The following is a 24,757-nucleotide window of genomic DNA, read 5'->3' as shown; positions in this document are numbered from 1 at the left end:
AGGACTGCACATTTTACCAGACTTGGAACAACACAAACAAATCAACAAGAACATTGAGAAAGGAATAAGGAGGTGGAAGAATGGACTCTGAGAGTCTGAATAATCACAACAGAGTGAATAGAAACATAATGTCTGTGTGACAAACTATGTCTTAAAACATTAAAGAATTACATTTTTCGAGACAATATTTATGGCCTTGCATTCCTAATACCACTTCACAACATACATTTAATTAGATTATAATTGAGTTTTATTTTTTGCTTTAAGCGTTCAATAAAGAGAACAAACAAATAAATAAAATGTTACGTCGTTCATAAAATGCATTTTGAAGGTGCTGTCATGAGAGGGCAAAGGTAGTGGATATGGCAAGGTAAATGTGCACAAGATCACACAGTGAATAGCTTTGAGTCAAACAACATGCACTCAGGAACAAAGACACATGTACACTAAAACCCAGGATGTGCAAGTAGAGCATGATAAGAAAACAAATATATCAAAAGGGATGTGGGGTAGGCACCTAGATGCTCCTTATGATTACAAAGAAAGTCGGCAAGCTCTGTACCCACAATTGCTGTTACAGGTACTGTCAGCGCTAAAACCCACATACAAGGCAAGCGATACATACAAGGCAAGCAATGAAAGGATCTGTGAGCTAACATCCCTTGAAGCTATTGCATAAAGTAACTTAAAGGCAATACTCACAAGGACGAGAAATATCACCTGAAATGTCAGCGTAGCCCATGAACCCTCTTGATTAAACAGGGATCCATAAAGGCTATAATAGCAAAGGGAGGATAACTTAATACATAAGACTCCTGACAAGGGACAAGTAGGAATGGTGCTTACAGAATAGTGAGGAAAACATAGGCATGCACACAGGAGCTGGCTACAACAGCACACCACACCTAATAATAAATAGGAACAAAGGGAGAAAAACAAGGGAAAACCTGGGACAGACTCCAAGAGAAAGTAAAGGAACAGGAGTAGGGAAAACGAAATTACAAGAGCAAAACCTCCCCTCTCCCCACCCAGGGAAGGAAAAGCAAAATGGGACAAAATACCAAATCTATCAAAGAGGAGTGACTAAAGGATCAAGGTTTCACTGCAGAATAGGGCAAAGTCAAAGGAACAAATAACACAGACAAATTGGGCTGCACAGAAAAATGAAAGCACTGGGAAGTGTTGACTGCAAAACAGAGGAAGACAGAAAGGGAATCCAGGAAGCACAAAATACTAATAAGCACACTAAATTCAAAATCCAGGGAAAGGGGAACAAGAAAATAGAACCTAGGAACTAGACACTGAGCTAAGAACCAGGAACAAGGGACCGGTCACAAACAAGAACACTGCATCAATGACCAGCACTGGACTGAAGCAAACTGAGACTTTTTAAAGCTGGCTAATGAGCACACCCATCAGGTGTGCTGCTTGCTGCATCTGCAAGCCATAGGTGCTGCTTATAATCCACCCAAACTTGTCCTGAAAGGGTGGAGATGCAGCAGTGCACCAGGCATTCTGGGAAGTATCGTCCTTTGTTTAAAGCAGCATACTGGCTCCATAAACCTGGAATGGAATGGAATGGGTAATATGGAAAAAAAGGATTTAGCGCTCCCACTTCACCACAGCATTGTTGGATGAGGTTCAAAGGGAAAGTCCTGTAGGAAATAGGCCCCAAATCAGGCCCCTAGCTAGCGGGAACAGGGGCGAATGGGGCAAATTGTTATTGGTTTCACTAACAAACATTTTCAATTGTTTTTTACTGGATCCAGGTGCTGACATATTTTTTTTAAATGTATACTGTGTTATAGTTTAAAAAAAAACATTTCACACTTACATCATTATATACAAAAAAATAATAAGAAATTGTTCTCTTTTGGCATCCTGTATATCTTCTCGGTGGCAAAGAAAGAATTTTCAGTGGTGAATTAATCGAACATTCACTACTTATTAGTCCAATTTCTCAAAATCCAAATCCCACTTCAGATAGCCCACCCTTGCTGTAATTAGCTTCTGCTATAACATGCATGATCTAAGTTCAGTTGAAAATGTCCACATTGTTTCTGCTGGATCCAGTTTTTCACATATGGGATTTTGTACATTTCCTGAATTGTTATCATGCCCAATGTCTCAAAACCTATGGCTACATCTGGATCCAGCAGATACTGTTTCATTGATGCCAAATGGAACTTCCACTTGCAGGAGGTACTCAGAGCTGACATAGTATTCCTTCAGCTATCACACCCATGACACACACAATCGCTACTCTCGCAGTTATTTTTACTAGAAGGCAACATATCCTGGTGGGAATTCATTTGACCATTTCCAGATGGTTTCTTTTGGACTCACGTGCTGACAGCTGGGCTGTTTTACATCTCCTAAACTGTAATGAAGATCGTTTCATTGATGGTTTTTGTCCTAACATGTACACTGTACCACTCTCCCTCTCCTGTCTGCACATTTGCAGACAGCAACCTACAAGCTTTACTCTTTCTCACTATCCTACTCTTATTTTCCTCACTACTCACCACCCCATCTTCGATTCACTCCTTATTAGGCCTGGCCATAACGATCTTCATCTCTCTCTACCAGAGCTATTGAACACTGATATTAGAGATGACCTCATGCCAATCAGCTTCTTCCTGGTGCAGAACAAGTGCATCATGGCCAAAGCTATGTAACAGTTGCAGCCATGTTGAAGAAGCAAGCATAACCTTTTAAGTAGGAAAGAGAGTTGTTGAATATTGAAGAGCTTATTTGGTTTTCCTGCTGATGGGATGTGTTTAATCCTTTATGCTCCATGACATTTTATTAGTTATTTTGACTGCGATCATTATTGTTATTTCTAATGTCTATGGCTGTCACATTCATGGTGTTAAAAAATGTGACATGATGAATTGGTAACCCCATAAATATAAGCTTTTACAACACTCACAATCTATTATAGACACCATTATATCAAGAACTGGCAAAGGCAATAAGTATAATTATGAAATATATTGACTTATGAAATAAGATTTAAAAGCACATTTTTTTTTAAAGTGTGTTTCATCGGAAGTTGTAGCTATATTGTCAGTCCAAAATGCAACTTTATAAGTCCCAATAAAGGGGCACTTGTGTGACTCACAGATTACCGAAGGATGCACTGTACGAGCAGACGTGTGTGCATTTATTTGGTCATTTTACATGGAGCATTATTGGAAAGTTTCAGTCTGTTCGTGTCATAATATGGCAGCAGCTATATGTTGACGATCCCAGGTAAATTATGGCATTTTTGAGCCATGTGAAGCTGCACTTGGCATATTGTCAACGCCTAATTTAGTCTTAGCTAAATCAAAAGCCATCATGACAAGTGGAATATCACAAACCAGTGAACTTTACCCCTACCCTCGACATCGGCTGTGTGCTCTGTTTGGTGGTTTGGACACATTGTTTTCGAAACTGTTTCACAAGTACCCCATACCTCGCAAACGTGTTCATGTTTTAAACCAGTCAAAACATCATGGCATTAACAATCCACTGTTGTGTTGGAAATAGCGTAAACAACAATGCAAATGGATTTTTTAATTGTTTGTGGTCACCTACCACAATCCCAGTGCAAAAATACTTAGTTTGGACAAGCTTGTAAATACATTTATTTCTTAAATATGCAGGTATTCAACAGTTTCCCAACAACACACTGTTTTGGTTTATTGGTAGGTGTGTTACTACAATGTGATGGACTCATACTAATGAGTTAGAAGAAGCACAGGTGTATGTGATGCAATTGTTCTAATTGCACCCATATATTTGTTTCTACTACCAAAAATAATAGTACAAATAATAATGTTATTTATGTGTTTTTACAGTCTAATGAAAGAAGATACCTCGGATCAAACAGAAGAGTCACACGATTCTCTAAAAAGGAATATATGTTATTCCAGCTTGTCAGTCTGCTCCCTGACAGTTGACATGTAACACAAGGTTACAGGGGTAAACACAAATCCAATTGACAATAAAAAAGGGGGACGGTAAACGATGAACAAATGTTGCTGGGTCATGCCTATGAAAAATGTTTCCTTAGTGGAACGATGACAGGCTAATGAATTGCAGCAAAAATGTATCTAGTAGGCGTTGACATGCATGTTTCAACCCATTTATGTGCTTCAAATTGTACAGGTCTTCGTCAGGGCACAAATGATGCATATCTACTTATGGACGGTAGGTTCCAAATCCTTGTGTAATTGGATTGGTTAACTTGAATGTTTTTATTCTGTAGTTTATGTCAATGTGGTACTGTTTGTTTTCATAGTTGATATATTCTATGCAGAACAACAATAAAGGGTAGGGTTTAAACTTATTTGAATTGCACCCTCATCTCGGATCATGTATTGACAACTGTGGCTTTTAAATGAATGTGGTGGAGTTACTCTTCGTGAAATGGCTGTTTCAGCTGCGCGTCCTACCGGCAGTCGGCATTCCATTTGGGGACTGCAATCAATCATATTAAAGAGATCAGTGGAAACGTGACATGAAAACAGGTTTACTACATATAGTGTGTGAATGTAGTTGTGAAGAACCCTTGGAGTTGAGGCTTGTGCTAGAGTTGCCATAGGTAGGGATGGAGAATGACCAAAGCATATGAAATAATCACTGTTGAAATGTATTACGTTTTCATTATGGATATTCTGCAACCCAGCGTCAATGTTTTACTAGTCGGTGCATTGATGAGTCCAGCCCTATCATAGGAGGTGAGAAGTAGGGGCAAGGAGCGAGAAAGGTATAATCTAAGAGAGCTATAATGTATGTATAATGATAGAGTTGCAGAGTACCTATCTATATCAATAGACCAATAATCAAATCAAATGTGTAATTTTAGAACTTCCAAGAATCATTGAATTAATATGGTTTGTGAAAAATACACCTGACAAGAGGAACATAACAAAATGATACAATTAGACTCAAGTGAGAAAGAAATCAGACAATCATTACACAAAGAACACAGTAAAAAGTAATTGGGCGAAAAACCAATGTGATTCTGGTGGGCAACATGACCATGGCGTAGAGAAAATCTTCAAGCTCATACATAGTTTCATCAGTGAAGGGAGCAGTAGGCTATGGAGAGATTTCTGTAAAAGAAAATCACACAAGAAAAGCACTGATAAACCAATTCAGGACACTGCCTGGGCCAGCTGAAACGCCCACTCAACCCTCATGCTTCTACACACCAAAAGCCAACACAATCATAAAGGTCGAGGACTGACGGTGGCCGAGCTGATACCAAGATGCGTGGGGCAGTCGGTACGATGCGATGGCTCGGAGGTCATGGTTCGGGGAACACCATGGTCGCTCGACTCGAATCACGGTTCGGAGCAGGTCATCATCCACAACAGGGATCTCAGCTGTTCTGGCTTCCAGGTGCTGTGAGCCCCACCCCAGGGTCTCGAGGACCAATGTTAGTCCCTTGTCAGGCTCCCAAACACAGGGGATGTTGGCACACACCTTCAGGGTACCTGCAGCACCGTGAGGTCCTAGGCGCAAGGTGGATGGCACAGAGGCAGATGTCTGGTCCGGTAGCAGTGTTCACCCCCAATGGTCTCTGGGGATGTTAGGGAGAAGATCTTGCTTCTGCCTTTGGAACATCTGGCCTCACCCCACTATTGGAGGACTTTAGAAAGGACTGCTCTCTTGGCACGGTCTAAAATAATCTTCAGGGTGGTTCATGATGAGCTCAGATGATTCAAAGAAGTGGTGGGAGACCCATTCCTTTATAGGTAAAAGTCTCACAGTGATTGATCTAAAGCTAGCCCGCTTTAGGGGTCCAATCCATGCTCTTGAAATGAGTGGACCTTGCTCTTATGTTGTCACATCCAAAGTGCTTTTCTCCAGAGGAAGTTGAAGGGACAGGAAAGAGAAAGTGAGGCAGAGAGAATCAAGAACACAGGACCTTGCAATTACTGTACAGGCCCTTCAGTGGCTATCCTAGCTGTGCCTCCTCCCTTTCTCAACAGGATCAAAGGACCTTTAGAAATGCAGCACCCTGGTGTGAGGCCTGGCTCTCTATGAATGGGTGTGCCTTTTGGTTTTGGCTCCCATGCCGGCATTCTGTGGAGTGGCTGTCCTGGGGGAAGGGTGTTACCTACCCTTGCAAAGGAACAAGGAGAACAAATTCCCAGAGACTAGTCTTGTCAGTGGACAGAGGTGGGTCTTGTCTGGGAGGAATACACATACTTCTTCCACAGCTGAATTTGGTCTACTGGGCGGACCCATGTGCAAAATCAATTTAATGTGGCTAGGATAACTCTGAGAGATGATGGCCATCATACCTAACTCAGGTACGGCTTATATTTACAATTATATGTGCTATTTGGACAATATCTTCAGAGGTGTGTAGTTTTTGGAACAGGGATGCATATTTTAAATGCAACCCCTATGCTGCAGAGACTTGGGTGTCACTACAGCTGTCATGGGGGCACCTGTGAATTCGGGACCTGCTCTGTGCCACTGGTGCTGTGAATGAGGATACTGATGCAGCAGGGCATAAGTACACACTGTACTTTAGAATCTGATTAGCTGATTTCCCTTTCAGAGATGAAATTGCCTCCATAATTTTATTACATAATAAAAATGTTAAGAAAACAAGGCTTTCACCCCCTTGCCAGATGGTAATTCATGACAACGGTGCTCTGATGCCACGATGTCCACTGAACTGACAGCACTTGTTCCTCACAGCCCACGGGCTGTTCAGAACCGCAAATAAGGATCACATATGGACAGCAGTGACAATAGGATAAGACATGTTATTAGAGTGATGCATTAGGATAAAACATGGTTGCACACCCATATTAGGGACTGTAAACTCAATCTGTAATATCCACTCAAGAGAAATAACTAGAACTCAGTGCATAGATAAATGATCCCTCAAAGACTGCTGTCCAAATAAAAACAGATCCCCTCAGAACATTGTGCAGGGAAAAGCATCACCCCACTGCATGTAGTACCATGGACAAATACACTCCTCAGAAACAGTGATCCATGTGCATCAATACTGAATGGCCAATGACAAATAAGTACACACAGCTATGCTATACTGGAAGAATAAGTCCCCTTGGACATTGTTTACCAGGAGAATGATACCCCTGGTCTTTTCGTATGTTTGAGTGCCAATAATCAGTTTTGGCAAGTGTGCACTGAGTTTCCCTGTTTGTATTAAGTATTGTCTGTTTTTCATACATTAACAGGTCGTTAGAACTGCATACACCAACTGGATCACCATCCCCAAGTCTCTCAGGGTTCGGGCAGGAGGCTCCAGTTTCCCAGTCATGGACACGACACACTGGAACTCCCTACCACCCCACCTCAGAAGCATTGACTCACTCCTAGCTTTCTGGAAAGCGATAAAAACATGGCTGTTTGTATAACATTGCCTCTCTAAGGTGAGCACTCACTGTATAATTATGATACTTTACCTGCAACCACCTATGTTTAACTATATTGTGCTGCTCACTGTAACCCAGAGCAATGAAATGTTCCTGTAACTAAGACACTCTCTTGCAACAGCGCCTCGATGCCTAAGGGATTTTAGTGCGCTTTACAAACACAAATAAATAACTAAGTAGGATGATTGCTGCCTCATAGGGATTAATTTTCTGGAAATTAGCAGAAGAGTCTGCCAGGATAATAACATTGTATATAAAACAAATGTACAACACATTTTCTATAGGGGTTTGGAGAATGGTGACATAAATGTATTGTGTAGCAAGTGTTGGGGCGGTCAGGAAGGGTCCACATTATCGTGAAGAGTTTATGTTTCATGAACCATATTGATGACTGGGGCTGGTAGCAAATTGGGCGCAAGCTCGTAATTTTATATACATCGAGTGTAGGTAATTATGGAAGGGAGATGTTACTTTAGTGTTACTGTTGGTCTAGAAATTGATACATATTAGCTTGCATACCTGCAGAAACATAAAATGTTAAGCCAACCGAATGTAAAAACATACATGCACAATAATACAGAAACATGGGGAATTCATGAATCTCACAAATTAATCAAAAACACGGTAGTTGGGGCCCGTTTGCAAAATGCACTTTGACTTTTTTAACTAACTTTGCCAGGTTTTCAAAAGGCTGAGGATAGGTGACTGAGTAATTTCACAACCTTGGTGGTTATCAGCTGCACGATGAATTTTAGGTAGCAAGGGTATTTTGGTTTTCTGGGCCTGAGGCATTGATGGAAGAAGAATGGGTCATCTGGTAAAAAGGTCAGTTCACGAACAGGACAAAGTTTTATGATTTAACAGTTCCGCAAGGGAACAGAATTAATCTTACTCATTGCATTGAAGTCTCATGGAGGGGGTTGAACCTTTGCTTAGACCGGCAATAAAGATGAGGCCCGCGGCCAATGTGTCCGGTTGTCAATTGTTATTACAGGTTTAAACTAGAGACTGTATTTGCTGGAGTTGTGGTTGAATAGATTAGTATCTCTTAAAAGGAACCAGGAGTCTGGGGCAGATGAGATCTCAATCAGTAGTTCGAAGAAAAATCTATTTATTCAGGCCTTCCTCATGTTGCTAAAATATTAAAGTGGACGATGTGCAAACATACTTAAGGTGATTAAAGGCATGTCCTTACACAGGTGACAGGTGACATGTAAGAGTAATGTTCCAGCATAGCATTGCAATAACTTAAAACATCTATGCCCTTGTCAGACCCTGTATCTTCTGACCTCAAATCTTTCCAGGTGAAACCACGTCTGCAAAAATACAAATTCTTTATTACAAATGAGTACCTGTGTGAGTGGGTCTGGCCAATCAGGAAGCCAGGAACGCAGAAGGAATCTGCCAGAAACTGCATATTCTCTCCAAGCCTCCTGTGCGTCTTCTCCACATTTGCCATGTTTTCTGTCTTGCCCAGTGCATGTAACGCTCACCTGATTCTCGCAGAGGCGCCGGTCTTGACTGGGCGACTACCGTATCTTCAAAGGTGAAGTGTAGCACCCGGTTGGCTCTTTGGGCTGGACCTCTGTGCACTGTATGCCTGACGTGTAGAGTAAGATGTCTGCAGATAGAAAATATGGGGTTAATGAACTGGGGTTATTGGGGTGTCCCTATCTCTTTCCTCTTCTCCTCTCCTGTAGACCCCCAAAGGTTAACGCTCTCACCTTAGGTAAGTGAATGCCGAGCTCTCCATCTGCCTCGGGGCAGGGTGCTGTAACCAGTTTCTTCACTGGATAGGTAGCGCAGGCCTCTTGACTTCAGAGGACTGCTGTCCGTCGTTTACTGCACGAACGGTAAGTTTCGAGTCATTCAAATGTCTTTAAAGTCTTTAGTAATGATGTCTCTTGTTTTGCAGGGTTCCGGCGATGGCGGATGACGGGCTGAAGTGAGTTGAAGATGGAGCCCGTGTGATGAATAGAAGCGCCTGGAAGCACGTAAGTAAGCGCTTGTTGCCTGCTTCACTATGCGCTCTGTCTTTTTATTTTACAGGTACGAGTTCGGAGCGGCTGCAGGGTGCCGGAATACCCACTGGATTAGATGTGGAAAGGAGTAATGGCACGTGAGTATTAAAGTTCCCCAATGTCTTTAAACGCACCTTGTTTTGTCTTTCAGATGCGGGATGCAGCGCCGAAGGCCTCCGGAGCGTGCGAAGAGTAGGTAAGCCTTTGCCTTTCAGATGCCGGAATGCTAACCTGTTCTTTCTTGTCTTTATAGGTGTTGCTGAAGACTGGATTCAGGATGGTAAGCCTTTGCCTTTCAGATGCCGGAATGCTAACCTGTTCTTTCTTGTCTTTATAGGTGTTGCTGAAGACTGGATTCAGGATGGTAAGCCTTTTTCCTTAGGCCCAGGACCGGATGCAGAAGACACGATGAGCGTTCTGCTGCAGAGGTTGCAGAATAACGCAAAGCAAGATTCATCCACCGGGTGTGGTTTAAATAGCCTCCTGTAGTGCTTAGGTGTCTCCTTCCACAGCCACGCCTAAGTAAGAAAAGAGTTCCTGGTAAGAAAAGAGTTCCTGCCTTCCAGAAGAGTTCCAGTGTTCTGAATCTAGGGAGTGGCTCCAGCCCCACCCAACAGGAAAAGTAGTTCCAAACAGAAGAGGATCAGAGGCTCAACTGGCAGGCAAGTAAGCAGCATGGTCTGCTGAAGGTAAGTCCACCCAAGCATTATGAGCCCGGCGCTTCCAGCGCTGGGACTGGGCATATTTATGAGCCTGGTGCCACTGGCGCCAGGACTGGGTCCAAAAGGTCCCAATTGGGACTGGTTGGCACTCGGAACCTGGGTTATGGATCTGCTTCCAAGGGAGTTGGGAAAACCCTGACCTTTTGGAAGCAGAGATCATGACAGTACCCCCCCTCAAGGCCCCTCCCAAACCGGGCTTCTCCGGGGGTTTGGCTTGTCAGGAAATGTTCGGTGAAATCTTTTGATTAGGCGAGGAGCGTGGACATATTCAGCAGGTTCCCAGGATCTCTCTTGGGGGCCGTAGCCTTTCCAGTCAATTAGGTAGAATAGTTTAGATTTGGAGATCTTGGAGTCCAGAATGCTTTTGACTTCAAACTCGAGTTCTCCATCCACTAGGATAGGTTTTGGAGATTTGGTTAGTCGGGTTTGAGGTTGCACGGGTTTTAATAGAGAGACGTGGAAGACCGGATGTATCTTCATGTGCGGGGGCAAGTCCAACTTGACCGCTACTGGGTTTACTATGGTAGTGATGGAATAGGGACCAAGGTATCTTGGGTTGAATGTGCGTGGCCCTTTTAGAGATAGATATTTGGTGGATAACCAGACTTGATCCCCTACTTGATAGTGAGGGGCTTCCTTCCGATGTTGATCTGCTCCTTTCTTGTATTGTTCTTTAGCCCTTTGAAGGTGAGAAACAGCTTCCTTAAAGGCTTGGGTGATTGTAGAATGCAGGTAGTCTACTGCTGGTGTTTCAAGATCTTGGAGGGGATCCAACTCCGAGGTTCGAGGGTGACTGCCGTACAAAAGAAAAAACGGGGTTTTCCCAGTTCTCGAATGGACAGAGTTATTGTAGGCATACTCGGCTATCCAAAGGATATCTTTCCAAGTTTTTTCAGTTTGTTGCAGCATGCAGCGTAAATACTGTTCCAGAGTTTGATTGGTCCTCTCGGTTTGTCCGTCGGTCTGAGGGTGGTGACTGGTCGATAGTCTCACATCAATTTGAGCCGACCGACAGCAACTTCGCCAAAAATGAGAAATAAATTGACTACCTCGATCCGAAATTAGAACCGAAGGAAAACCGTGCAGTCGGACGATGTTTTCGAGAAATTCTCAGGCCAGAGTTGCTGCTGTTGGCAAGCCTTTGAGCGGAATGAAATGCGCCATCTTGGAGAATAAGTCCACGATTACTAGAATCGTATTGTATCCGGAGCATGGAGGTAGATCGGTGATGAAGTCCATAGAAAGCGTATGCCAAGGGCGAGGTGGGATGTCAATAGGGCGTAAGAGGCCTGCTGGTCTTTCCTTTTGACTCTTGTTTTGGGCGCATACTCCACAGGACATTATAAAGTCTCTGATATCTTTTTTCCAAGACGGCCACCAGAAGTAGCGCTTGATCTTTTCTGAGGTCTTGGCTATACCGGGATGACCTTCCATTAAAGAGTCGTGATAACAAGAGATTACTTTTTTCTGTAAATCTGTGCTGGGTAGGTATAATCGTTCTTGGAAATACAATAAGTTGTCCTTTACTGCAAAGTCCTTTCCCTGCAGATGCCAATTCTGTATGTCTGCTGGAGTTACAAGTTGCCTGGTTTTATCCTTAACTTCCTCTATGGATTCTGTGGCGATTACACCCAGAATTCTTTGTTCGGGAATGATTGGTACAGGTTTAGGGTTGACCAAGTGTTCTTCCACTCCCATCCGAGAAAGGGCATCGGCTTTACCGTTCTTTGTACCAGGTCGATAGGTAATTATGAAGTCAAACTCGGCAAAGAATAATGCCCAACGGAGTTGTCTAGAGGATTGGGCTTTTGCGGTCTTCAAATATTGCAGGTTTCGGTGATCCGTAATCACAGTAACGGTGTGTCGGGCCCCCAGCAGATAATGCCGCCAAGCCTTAAAGGCAGACTTGATAGCCAGAAGTTCCTTGTCAGTAATCGTGTAATTGATTTCAGGAGGCGAGAATTTGCGGGACCAAAATGCCACGGGATGCAACTGATTGGTTACCGGGTCCTTTTGTGATAGAACTGCCCCCATGGCAAGGCTTGAAGCATCAGTTTCCACGATGTAGGGGAGTTCGGGGCGAGGGTGTTTTAAGATTGGTGCAGAGATAAATTTAGTCTTCAAATCCTGGAAAGCTTGTTCCGCCTCGGTAGACCATTCAAAACGTTTGTTTTTCTTTAACAAGGCAGTGATGGGCTGGACTATTCGAGAGAATTCGGGGATAAACCTGCGGTAAAAGTTAGCCTAACATGCTTTGCACACCTTTTATGGAGGATGGTGATGGCCATTTGAGAACTGCATCGACCTTCTTTGAATCCATACGCACTCCGCCAGGTGATTATATGAATCCCAAGAATTCAACTTCAGTCACGTTGAAAACACATTTTTCCAACTTAGCGAAAAGTTTGTGTTGACGCAATCTTTCGAGGACCATTTTCACGTGTTTCCGATGTTCAGATTCCGATGAAGAATAAACGAGGATGTCGTCAATGTAAACAACAACACATACATCTATGAGCTCTCTGAGGACATCGTTCATAAAATATTGAAAGGCGGCCGGGGCATTGCAAAGTCCGAAGGGCATGACCTGATATTCAAATAGCCCATACTTGGTGCGGAAGGCCGTCTTCCATTCATCGCCCTCTTTTACTCGTACCAAGTGGTAAGCTCCTCTAAGATCCAGCTTTGTATATATGCATGCTTTTCTGACTTGGTCCAGGAGTTCAGGGATCAAAGGTAACGGATATCTATTCTTAACGGTGATCTGGTTCAGGGAGCGATAATCGATACAAGTTCTAAGGTCTCCTTCCTTTTTTGGAACGAAGAACAAAGCTGAAGAAGCAGGGGACTTGGAAGGACGAATAAACCCATTTGCCAGGTATTGATCCAGGTATTGTCGAAGGTGAAGGTTCTCAGGCTCGGTGAGGGCATAAATTCTACTACAAGGAGGAGTAGATCCAGGTATCAGGTCTATCTGGCAGTCATAAGACCTATGAGGAGGTAGAGAGTTAGCCTGATCCTTCCGGAAAACATCTTGGTATTCTAGGTATTCGGGAGGTAACTGGGGAGTCTCTGAAGAAATTGAGGCCAGTGCAACACCAGGTGGAGGGTGACAAGTAGAGACACATTCTGGAAACTGGACCGTTCTTGCTCGCCAATCGATCAGAGGATTGTGTTTCTCTAACCAAGGTATTCCTAGAATAATCTGAAACTGAGGGGCCTTGATCACATCGAACACGATCTTCTCATGGTGTCCATCTTGACTTACTAGCGTCACCTCTTGAGTGGTATGCGTTACTGGCCCGGAGGCTATCTCCGTACCATCCACCGTAGTAATGACGTCCTTTACAGCCTTGGGACAAAGAGTTAGATTCATCCTCAAAACCATTTCATGATCCACATAATTGCCGATGGCACCGCTGTCAACGTAAGCTTCAATTGCATGTAATCGATCCGGATTATCAGGGCTAATGAGGACCATAGGTATCACGAAATGCGAGGTCACGGAACTGGTTTTCACGCTCGGCAAGAGGACCTCTATTCTTGTCGGGCGAGGTCGTTTCCCTGCTCAGAGTTTGTAACTTTGGTAACTGCAGCTCCTACTGCCTTCTTGGCAGGTTTCACCGGACAGTCTCGAAGAAAGTGCCCTGAGTTTCCGCAATATAGGCATAATTGCAACTGTTTCCTCCTTTCCCGCTCCCTTTGTGTTAGAGGACCTTTCAGACCCCCTATTTGCATGGGTTCCCCGGAGTCTACTCCTTTGGAAGGAGTTGGCGGTTTGGAAAATACTCGAGCATCAAACTTGGAACGATCGGCCTTCCTGTTCTGCAGCCTGTGATCTATTTGAACGACCAAGTCTATATAATCCGAACAGTCTTGTGGGGGATTCACTACTTGGGCTAAAACGTCTTTGAGCTCTCCCTGTAGACCTCTATAAAACAGCGTAATCCTTTTGTCCTCAGGCCATTGAGTTTCCACTATTAGTCTATTGAAAGATGCAATATAAGCCAAAAGGTCTTGATTACCCTGTCGCAACGAAAGAAGCTCGTTGTCCAAGGCCTGCCCCTGTGAATGTCTTGCGAACAGTTTTTCCATACTAAGCTGAAAGGCTTGAAAATCATGGAGAACCGGATCATCTTGATTAACTAGAGGGATCGACCAGTCTGCCGCATTGCCACTAAGGTACGAAAGTACAAAAGCTACTTTTGCTTGATCAGTTGGAAAGGCTGCTGGCCGGCATAAGAAGTGCAACCGGCACTGATTGATAAATACTGCAAACCTCTTTGGGTCACCAGAAAATCGTTCGGGCGGAGCCAGAGGTACATTCCCAGGTAGGTTGATCTGCACTGGATTCATAGAGGATGTTGAAGGAAGATTTGCCCCTGATGCGGGTAACGGGGTCTGTCCGGCTTGTGACTGTAGCACTTGTCTAGCAAGATTGTCTGTTCTCTCCTTGGAAATAATTAGTTCCCTTCTTAGAGCATTCGTTTCCTGACGAGCTGCATGCACTTCTGCCCTTAGTTCCCCAAGTAACCGGGCTAGGGGGTCAGTATCCGAGGTTTCCATAGCGCCTGGGCGAGAGTTTTGCGGTAGGCTTTGCGTTCTGTAACGCTCACCTGATTCTCGCAGAGGCGCCGGTCTTGACTGGGCGACTACCGTATCTTCAAAGGTGAAGTGTAGCACCCGGTTGGCTCTTTGGGCTGGACCTCTGTGCACTGTATGCCTGACGTGTAGAGTAAGATGTCTGCAGATAGAAAATATGGGGTTAATGAACTGGGGTTATTGGGGTGTCCCTATCTCTTTCCTCTTCTCCTCTCCTGTAGACCCCCAAAGGTTAACGCTCTCACCTTAGGTAAGTGAATGCCGAGCTCTCCATCTGCCTCGGGGCAGGGTGCTGTAACCAGTTTCTTCACTGGATAGGTAGTGCAGGCCTCTTGACTTCAGAGGACTGCTGTCCGTCGTTTACTGCACGAACGGTAAGTTTCGAGTCATTCAAATGTCTTTAAAGTCTTTAGTAATGATGTCTCTTGTTTTGCAGGGTTCCGGCGATGGCGGATGACGGGCTGAAGTGAGTTGAAGATGGAGCCCGTGTGATGAATAGAAGCGCCTGGAAGCACGTAAGTAAGCGCTTGTTGCCTGCTTCACTATGCGCTCTGTCTTTTTATTTTGCAGGTACGAGTTCGGAGCGGCTGCAGGGTGCCGGAATACCCACTGGATTAGATGTGGAAAGGAGTAATGGCACGTGAGTATTAAAGTTCCCCAATGTCTTTAAACGCACCTTGTTTTGTCTTTCAGATGCGGGATGCAGCGCCGAAGGCCTCCGGAGCGTGCGAAGAGTTGGTAAACTTTTGTCTTTCAGATGCCGGAATGCAGTGTGAAGACCTCCGGAGCGCACGAAGAGTAGGTAAGCCTTTGCCTTTCAGATGCCGGAATGCTAACCTGTTCTTTCTTGTCTTTATAGGTGTTGCTGAAGACTGGATTCGGGATGGTAAGCCTTTGCCTTTCAGATGCCGGAATGCTAACCTGTTCTTTCTTGTCTTTATAGGTGTTGCTGAAGACTGGATTCAGGATGGTAAGCCTTTTTCCTTAGGCCCAGGACCGGATGCAGAAGACACGATGAGCGTTCTGCTGCAGAGGTTGCAGAATAACGCAAAGCAAGATTCATCCACCGGGTGTGGTTTAAATAGCCTCCTGTAGTGCTTAGGTGTCTCCTTCCACAGCCACGCCTAAGTAAGAAAAGAGTTCCTGGTAAGAAAAGAGTTCCTGCCTTCCAGAAGAATTCCAGTGTTCTGAATCTAGGGAGTGGCTCCAGCCCCACCCAACAGGAAAAGTAGTTCCAAACAGAAGAGGATCAGAGGCTCAACTGGCAGGCAAGTAAGCAGCATGGTCTGCTGAAGGTAAGTCCACCCAAGCATTATGAGCCCGGCGCTTCCAGCGCTGGGACTGGGCATATTTATGAGCCTGGTGCCACTGGCGCCAGGACTGGGTCCAAAAGGTCCCAATTGGGACTGGTTGGCACTCGGAACCTGGGTTATGGATCTGCTTCCAAGGGAGTTGGGAAAACCCTGACCTTTTGGAAGCAGAGATCATGACAGTGCATCAGTCTAGGTTTCCCCCTCTCACCTTACTCCACAAGCCGACACTCACCACCTTGATATGATATTATATGATATGGCATTTGTAACATACCTATACACAAGTGTTTCAAGGAGTGACGAAGCAAGGAAGGGGGAACAGAGGGAGGACAGAGACAAAGATCTTACTAGGCCAAGTGACATTGAGATCGTGCAAGTGCAGGGGATGAAAGAGGGGAAAAGTCCCAGGGATAAGGGGAGGGGGCATTGCTGTACATGGGATCAAAACAATAACAAGAAGTGTGGCCAGCAGGTGGAGGGTGCAAGGGTAAGTGCCGACAGCAGTTATCCAAAAGTGCAGGTAGGGGGACTGTAAGGTTATAGATAGAGACCCAAGTGCAAGGGTTGCCAGGGGGCAGCGCGGGTGTGCAACTGGACGGGCAGGGACCTGGCCCCGGAATCAGAGGGTATTCTGGTGACCAGTGCTGTATCAGACAGGAAATCAGCAGGGGAGAGGAATAGAGAAGGCATAAGCAAAGAGGAAGGTCTTGAGGTGCTTCCGGAACCGGAGATGGTTCTCCTCAAGTTTCAGAGAGGCAGGAAGTCTTTTCCAGAGGGAGGCCCCAACCGAAGAAAGAGATCTACCACCAACTCGTTGCTTGGAGAAGTGACTGACCCTGAGGGAGTTGGAGGTGGAGGAGCGAAGAGCTTGAGTAGGAAGGTATTTACGAAGAGAGAGTTGGATGTATTGAGGACCAAGGCCCCAGAAGGCCTTGTGGACAATGCAGAGGGTTTTGAACTTAATCCTTGCAGACACTAGGAGCCAATGCAGAGATTTCAGTGCTGGAGAGATACGATCCTTGGGCTTGAGGCCAAGGACAAGTCTCGCAGTCCTGTTCTGGATGAGTTGCAAGGTTGATAAGTTGGTCCTTACACCCCAATTATCCTTTCCAGCAGCTGATCCTTCATCCTGCTCCCCATTCTGGCCACCTGCCTACCAGCCTTATAAACAGTAAGGGGAGCACCCTTTAAAATTTCCAAAGCTCCCATTTAAGTAGTTTGCATTTTTTTTAAAGGAAATTGGGCTTGCTAGCTACGCACCACCCAATTACCTTTTTAAATAACTACTAGCACCTTGGAGGAAGTCCTGGGTGTACTAATAGAGATACAACCCTTGATTGCTATAATCAAGAACAATATAGAGAATATATTATGATTCAGAAACATTTCAAACTCAAAAAGAAACTTAATAAAATTCACAAAATTAACTTTAAACATAACTTTGTTTATCCAAACCGAAATAATGCTGTCTAGATATCAACACCACAAGCAGCTAATCAATGTACTTACAACACCCTCCATATGCAAAACACAACAATAATCTTGCAAATTGGTCACACAAATTGGTCACACAAGTCAATATGTATACCAGTGTGAGGTACTTTAAAACAAGGAACTGTTGACAGTGTTTCAGCTTCTTATGTCATTCTTAGGCCTTCATCAGGTTCTTAAGCCTTCATCATGTCAGAGAACATTCTTACACTAATACAAATTGTTGGCAATGACGACCAAGTTTCTGGTGCTCCATAGACACACTGTTCCTGAAGAATATTGCCCACTTATAATATTGTGTTAGTGGGAATATTATAGGTAGAAATATTATTCTTTATATAGTGAAATGAACTGAAATGTGTAATACCCATCCTGTGAACTAATGCACCTCTAACAGCAGACAAATTGTAACCAACCGGAGATGTACCTCAGCAGAAATACTGCCACGTATAAATACTGCATCAACAAGAAGCCCCCCAAAGATGACATGTAACAGTCCAAGTGATCTATATGTTTAAGAGCCAAGGTTTTAGAACAGTGCTGGTTTCGAGGTAAAAATTACCTCCGTTTTTCAAGTACAGGAAAACACTTATTACAATTCTTCAATTACCTGCTGTTACATGATTACTATAATTCGTCTTTATGCTCATTTTGATAATCTGTTCAATTCTGTGTCATCCAAAAGAAGATAGCATGATGTCCTTCTGACGAACCTGCAGTATCTCGCTTCAGAAAGATAGGTCTGGAATATTCTAAGCACCATAAACTAACTCTGGTTTAATACCTTATCATAATTTATGGGGACCGTGTAGAGCCTGTCAGTGTGATGTCTATGTCGGATCACCTCCAACCTAAAAGCAAAATTAGGGGCTGAGAAGGCAGCGATTAATTCTGCATAGATCTTCTTCTATACCAATTGTACAGAATCCTGCATTAGAAAAGTCATTGGGCCTCATTCCGAGGTTTGGCGGTAAATCAGTGGTAAATCTCACTTTCTGGCCAACTCTGTTAATGTTACCGCCACTTGGTCCCAAGGGTTTACCAGGTGGTGGTAGGGAGGTTACATTCTCCATTTCAGGAGTCCATGGGACTCCACAGGGATTTGTGCCAGATTTGCCGCCAGTGGAATTACTGCACGGTAAATCTGCCTATTTATGGTGGTTAAGTGGATGATAGACCTCCAGCAAGCTGGAGGTAAATCTCCCACTTTTCCTCCAAAAATCAATGGATTTACCGTTCAGTAATTCTGCCAGCGGTAAATCTGCCAAAAATTATAATTTGACGGTGCAGGAAAAATGGCAGTAATTCCGTCACTAGCAAAAAAAGTAGCGGGAATGGAATTACTGTCCCTTTTTGCCACACTGCCAAACTTGGAATAGGCCCACTGAGACTTGTTCCTCCAATCCTTAATAAGTGTCTGTGTTTAAAATGAGAGAGTAATTGGAAAACTCTGAAAAAAGATATATATGAATATGAGATTTATGACTATGACTTCAGTGGTTCATTTTATCTGAGTATTTTTGCACCTCCAAGTGTTTTACATGGGAAAGGGACTGTGACCCAATACCTACCGAGGATGGCTTATACTGGCTACCATTTGAATCTCATGACATTTTCAATTTTATATTTTACAGTGACTTACACTGTAATATTATATTATGTGATATTATGAATCCCAGAAAAAGAAAATAAGATTCCGTGGATGTACACGGCCACCCCAGTGTGCAGCCATATCAGTGCCACAGGATGCCAGTATGGAAAGTCCATGAATGTGGCACTACTGATGGTGCCCCACCCAAAATGAAGCTGATGATTTGCTGAATTAAGAAATGATAGTAGTAATACTTCTGATGCCACAGCAGCAGTTCCACATTCCCGTGTGCTGTGGAATTCCGCTGCCACTGAGCCTCTCAGACATAACCACAGTCTCAGACACTATCATAGTAACCACTGAAAGGATTGTGGAAGAAGAACGAGAAAAGCTGTAGACACTGCTGTCATAGAGCCCCGGATAGCCGCAGCACAACACCTCGGTGACTCACCATAGCAACCATGATGTGAATGAGAATGATGCTGCGCTGAGAGGTCTTCTGCAATTGGGTTGTTGTTTTTCCTGTATTGATCCTGCAGACAAAACAATTCCACCTTCTTATTGTGCAAGACTTTTTCACACAATCCCTTTAGCTTGTTTTGAGGATTGCTGCACGGCCAAAGGGTGCTCTGGTTCTTCCACTGCCCTCAATCGTATCTCAAACAAGAGTCAAGGAAAGACAACACTCGTATTCCTTCACCGCCGATGATGCTGGCCAGCCTGGTGTGTTTAAAATACAAAATATTCCCCAGTCATTAGAGACTGTGGGGCCGTGGAAGACTTTCAAAATATTGATTCTGAGCCTTATTCACGTTGCTAACTCATCCTCCACATCAGCAGAAACATCCTTTGACACCGCCTCTACTTCCTTTGCATTTCCCCAGCCACACTTTTCCCATACCACAAAGGTAGAAGAGCTTTAAAGGTAGGAAAGGCTCCAGCCCAATGGAGAAGTTGGGGGAGCCATCTGTATTGGGACACGTGAGGTTGATCCTTGGCATATGTGGTTGCCACCCAGCTGTGCCCAGACACAGGGCCTCATCACGAGTTGGGCTGTAGCCCTTAAATGCGGTGGTAACGGTATTACAGCCGCATTTAAGGGCTGGCCCTATCACGAGTTGGGCGCTAAATGGACTGTTTTACCTCCAGCCTTTCTCTGGAGGTGAAAATCCCTTGTTTTCGGCTGTATTACTGCCGGCTGTATTAGCCCGCATAATTAGCGCTGAAAATACCCCATTGAATCCAATGGACCCAATTGGGAATGGGGATTTACCGTTAACAACCAACTCGTGATCCGGCGGCAATACAGCCGGACCGGTCGGTGCTAGGGCTTTTACAGTCGGCGGTATTACAGCCGGGAATACAGCCCAACTCGTGATGAGGCCCACAGCCTCATGCGTCCAGAATGACCTGATATGCCCAGAAGGTGCAACACTCTTTGATGGAGAACAGCAATCTTGTGCCAAGGCTGTACCTTGTATTTAATAACTATAACAGGCATGGGATACATTTCTACTTATAAAATGTCAGTACTTTGGAGGGTCAGGCTTCACATGATATATAATGGCAGCATCTGGGCCTCTGATGCCCCCTCTTGCATATTATATCCATGCACTTTCCATAGAACACAATGGTAGAACTTGTGCCTTTGAGGCTCCAATTGCTAAATGATGGCAGCACCTGAGCATGTGGGACTGGCCCTTGTAAATTATTCCTATACCTTGCATATTTTATTTGCATATTTATTTAAGTAATTATTTATTTATTTATTTATTGTGCTTCATACGCGCACTGCTTGCAAATGAACTATTCAATTCAGGCTGCGGACAAAGGGGATACAAGTGCAACAGGATTGTGAAAGCATTATGGGGGAGTGTCATATTCGGTAAAGGAGAACACAGTGTTGAATTATCCCCTTCACAGCAGTTATAAGCCACCTTCTTGTGAGTAACTAAAGTGCTGGAATGATGTTGATCATTGTATCACCCGTGTATGTTGTCCGTGATTTTATGCAAGAACGAGAGGTTTGGGTCCAATATGATTCTCAGATGTTTTGGTTTGTTGCATAGTGCTGGTTGAGGGCCGAGAATGTCAGCCAATTTAAGTTGGACTTCAAGGTTTGAGGTGTTTACTAAAGTTGGGCGTAGTATTTGCACCTGTATTAAAGCAGATTTTGCTGACCACCATCCACCGTTGGCTTGTGTTAAGGCAAACCACAACGTTATTTTACTCTGCCTTATTGTGTTTGACTTGATAACGAATTTGATTTCCTCAGCATGGAACTGAAAGGAGTCAGTCTAGTCATTTAAGATTTAATCCGCTGGGCACAAGAAGATGTTACAAAAGATGCTACAAAAAACGAGATTATTTTGTACGGCCCAAAGCATCCAGTCCTAAATGCCAAGGAATCCTTTAATCCCAGGATCTTTGGTGAGAAGCTACAATTTGCCTCAAAATTAAGAATCTCAGCTGTATGTGGCAGGAGAACCTAGGAAGTGAAGCGCATGTGGGGGCTAAGGTTAAGGCAGTTTACCATTCCCTGCGGTTGCTCAGGAATGTGCTACCTTTTTTACCTGCTGAAGACCATACGGTCATCGTGGGGGCCATGACAAATACCCACATGGACTATTGCAACAGCTTGATGGCGGGCATCCCGGCCAATCAAATACATAGGGTACAGAAGGCTCAGAAAGACGCGGTCAGGCTGGTAGACCAGTTGGGCAAAAGGGAACAAGTCTCCACGCTGCGCAGAACCTTGCACTGGTTGGCGGTCAAGGACCGGATTAAATTCAAAGTGGCCTGTCTAATTTTCAAATCTATAACTGGGCTGGTCCCCGGAGTATCTTAGTGCCAGAGTCTGCTGATAAACTCCCTCAAGGGCACTATGCTAAGGGGACCAGCTGCTGCTGAGTATTCCCCGCGCAGTGTGTGTTTTCAGAGGCGATAGGAGGTTTGGAGTACATGGACCCAAACTGTGGAATGAGCTGCCTCTGGAGATTAGGTCCTGCCAGTCACTGTCCCGGCTCCGGAAACTGCTTAAAACCTTCCTCTTTAATTAGAAGTTGGTATGTTTGGTTGGGGTCTATGTACGTGACTTATTCTTGCCTCATAGAGGGCCTTTGCTTTCATCTGCGCCTGAATACAGTTAAGTCAGTCTGGAGCGTGGTTTAAATGCTCAAATCAAATCAAAAACCAGGCGTAAGGAAGAACCTTGAGATACTCTGTATTGCAGTCCGGTGTTTGGACATGTATTGACATAGTTTTACCTGCCTTGTCCTCTTTTATCAGAAGTATTCATGTGCTCGCCTGGGCTTTTCAACATTTTTAGTTAAATGGGATGATGGTAGACCAACCTCAGGAAAATGTGTGACGCTAATCCACACACATTTCCCTATGCTCACACCCCAACACATGCATGAACCCATGTACTGGGTGGACACAGCCTACAGACACATTCCGACCTGTCATATTTAGTTGGAATGTGACAGCCAGCAGTGCAATTATGTTGTCCCCAGGAAGGGGGAGGACCAAGCTTCCCCATGCCAGGGCCAGCCTGATTAACAAACAAAAGCTTCATGGATCCGCCCTGCCCTTCTGTTAGGCCCTGCAGCTTCTGGCAGCAATTAACATACCAATAGAAGGTACTTCAAACAGGCCCACATGGGCCTGGCTGCAGAGGTTAACAAAGGAGATAGGAAACCCAACAACCATTCATATGCAACTGTCTAAACCTGAAGCCAGCTCCAGCCCTCAGTATCAAGGACAGCGAGCTGTCATGTCTGTGACTGCTGTTTACAGTAGGCCACCCGCTAGGGGGACCCCATCCATAAGGTATGAATGAGAATGTGGTTAGCAGGGGTATGAGAGTCTGGTCTAAGCACAGCTTCACGGGAGACCTGCGGCTCTAATCAGGAACCACAGAGATATACATTAACCAGAGAGACTATTTGATCAACAACAGACCTACAAGATGGGTGGGACTATGTATCACAAGGGAGTGTGGCCAGAGAGCTTTCTGTTGAGATAAGGTTACTGCCATTTTAGTTCTGGGGCACGCCTTGTTCCGATTTTCACCCCTTTACCTTTCCTGTTTCAAAGCAATCTGGTTATGACCTCACACATACAGGTGATTGTTGGTAGAGACCCCAGGATTGGTTCACTAAGGTAGGCTTAGCCTACATCAATCATTGTGACCCACTTGGCTTTGAAAGAGGGCTGGAGCCCCCCTTTTGGCAGATCATCTGAAGGCTTGACAAGAAGCAGCAAGAAGAACTCATCCTTGGATCCAGGCTGAAGGTACAGTCTGACTTACAGCTTCCGGCAGTGAAGGAAGGGCGGGAGATCCAAAGAGGGAAGCAAAATCCCTCCCCTAAACATCTCCCAGGGAACAGAGGGAGATACAGAACTCAGAGGACTTGTCCAGCCACTCCAGAACCAGTACCCAGCCAGTGCACAGCGTACCCTGCTAGGCTCTGCAGCAAGCTTCCTGGATAGAAAGTGCCAGAAGGTCTCTGAACCTACAACCAAGGACAAGGCAGCTGCCTGCAACACACTCCACAGCTGTGGCCCGTCCACCTTAAAAGACGACACAAGCCCATTGAAGAAGCTGGGAGAAGTGCCTCAACAAGCATCTGCCAATGTCCGCCTTAAAAGACATTTTCGAGCCAGTCCAGTACCTCGATCTGCAACCGATGGCAATGCTGACCGTGGTCAAGCTGCCTTTACTTAAAGACGTCCGATCTCCACAGAGACAACAATAACTGACCCCTGATCTGCCGTTTAGGTCAGCCTGCAGCTGTTTGTCCAGCTTTGCCCAAAAAACTATCTTGCTGCCTGATACCCGCAGCTGAATCCTCATCTTGAACTCCGTCACAGAACCCTGCAAAGCGCCCTGAATCTGACTCAACCCTGTCGTGCACCAAGAACATCTACAGCACAAGGTACATTGTGGTTCAGTTCCCCTGGTCCTTGCCAGAAGGCCTCTAGAGACCCATTGTTCCCTTTGTGCTGAAGGCCTTCCAGGATTTTGCGGCATGAAATGGCAAATTTTGCGGCACAAACCTTTATTTATTGCGGCATTTTTGCGGGTCATTTTGTATTAACTGGAGGGTGTAAGATTGCCACATTCAGGAAATATTCAGAGTGCAAGGCTACAAGAGAGCCAGGGTATCATCATTATGTATCTTTTGTATTAATTTAATAGGAAGAGTCCCAGATGTCTCTGGCTTGGCAGAACAGTGTTTGATTTGGCTACATTTCTGGTTTAATGTTCATGCCTATTTAATAGTATTAACTAGATTGATCATTATCAATTGTAATGCTGAAAACATTCCCCTTCTATGTTCTCCAATCCCCCAAACACCCACACACCTCTCTCACCAACACGCATCTCACCAACTCTCCATCACAACTTACATTCCTTAACCTCTCACTCTGTCATACAAATGTTCACGTGCTATGTCACACTGTCAAGTCACAATTTGCACTGGCCAGCACCTGCCACACTCCAAATCATACTCCCAACTCATACCTTTACACTCTACAATTCCTCCCGCAATATAAAGTCCTTAATTCTTTTGTGCTGCTTCTGCATCTTGCATCC

Source organism: Ambystoma mexicanum, chromosome 5p, assembly GCF_040938575.1.
Source record: "Ambystoma mexicanum isolate Mex_15411 chromosome 5p, UKY_AmexF1_1, whole genome shotgun sequence".
NCBI lineage: Eukaryota > Metazoa > Chordata > Amphibia > Caudata > Ambystomatidae > Ambystoma > Ambystoma mexicanum.
The sequence above is the reverse complement of the archived record's forward strand: the minus strand, read 5'-3'. Positions refer to the sequence as shown.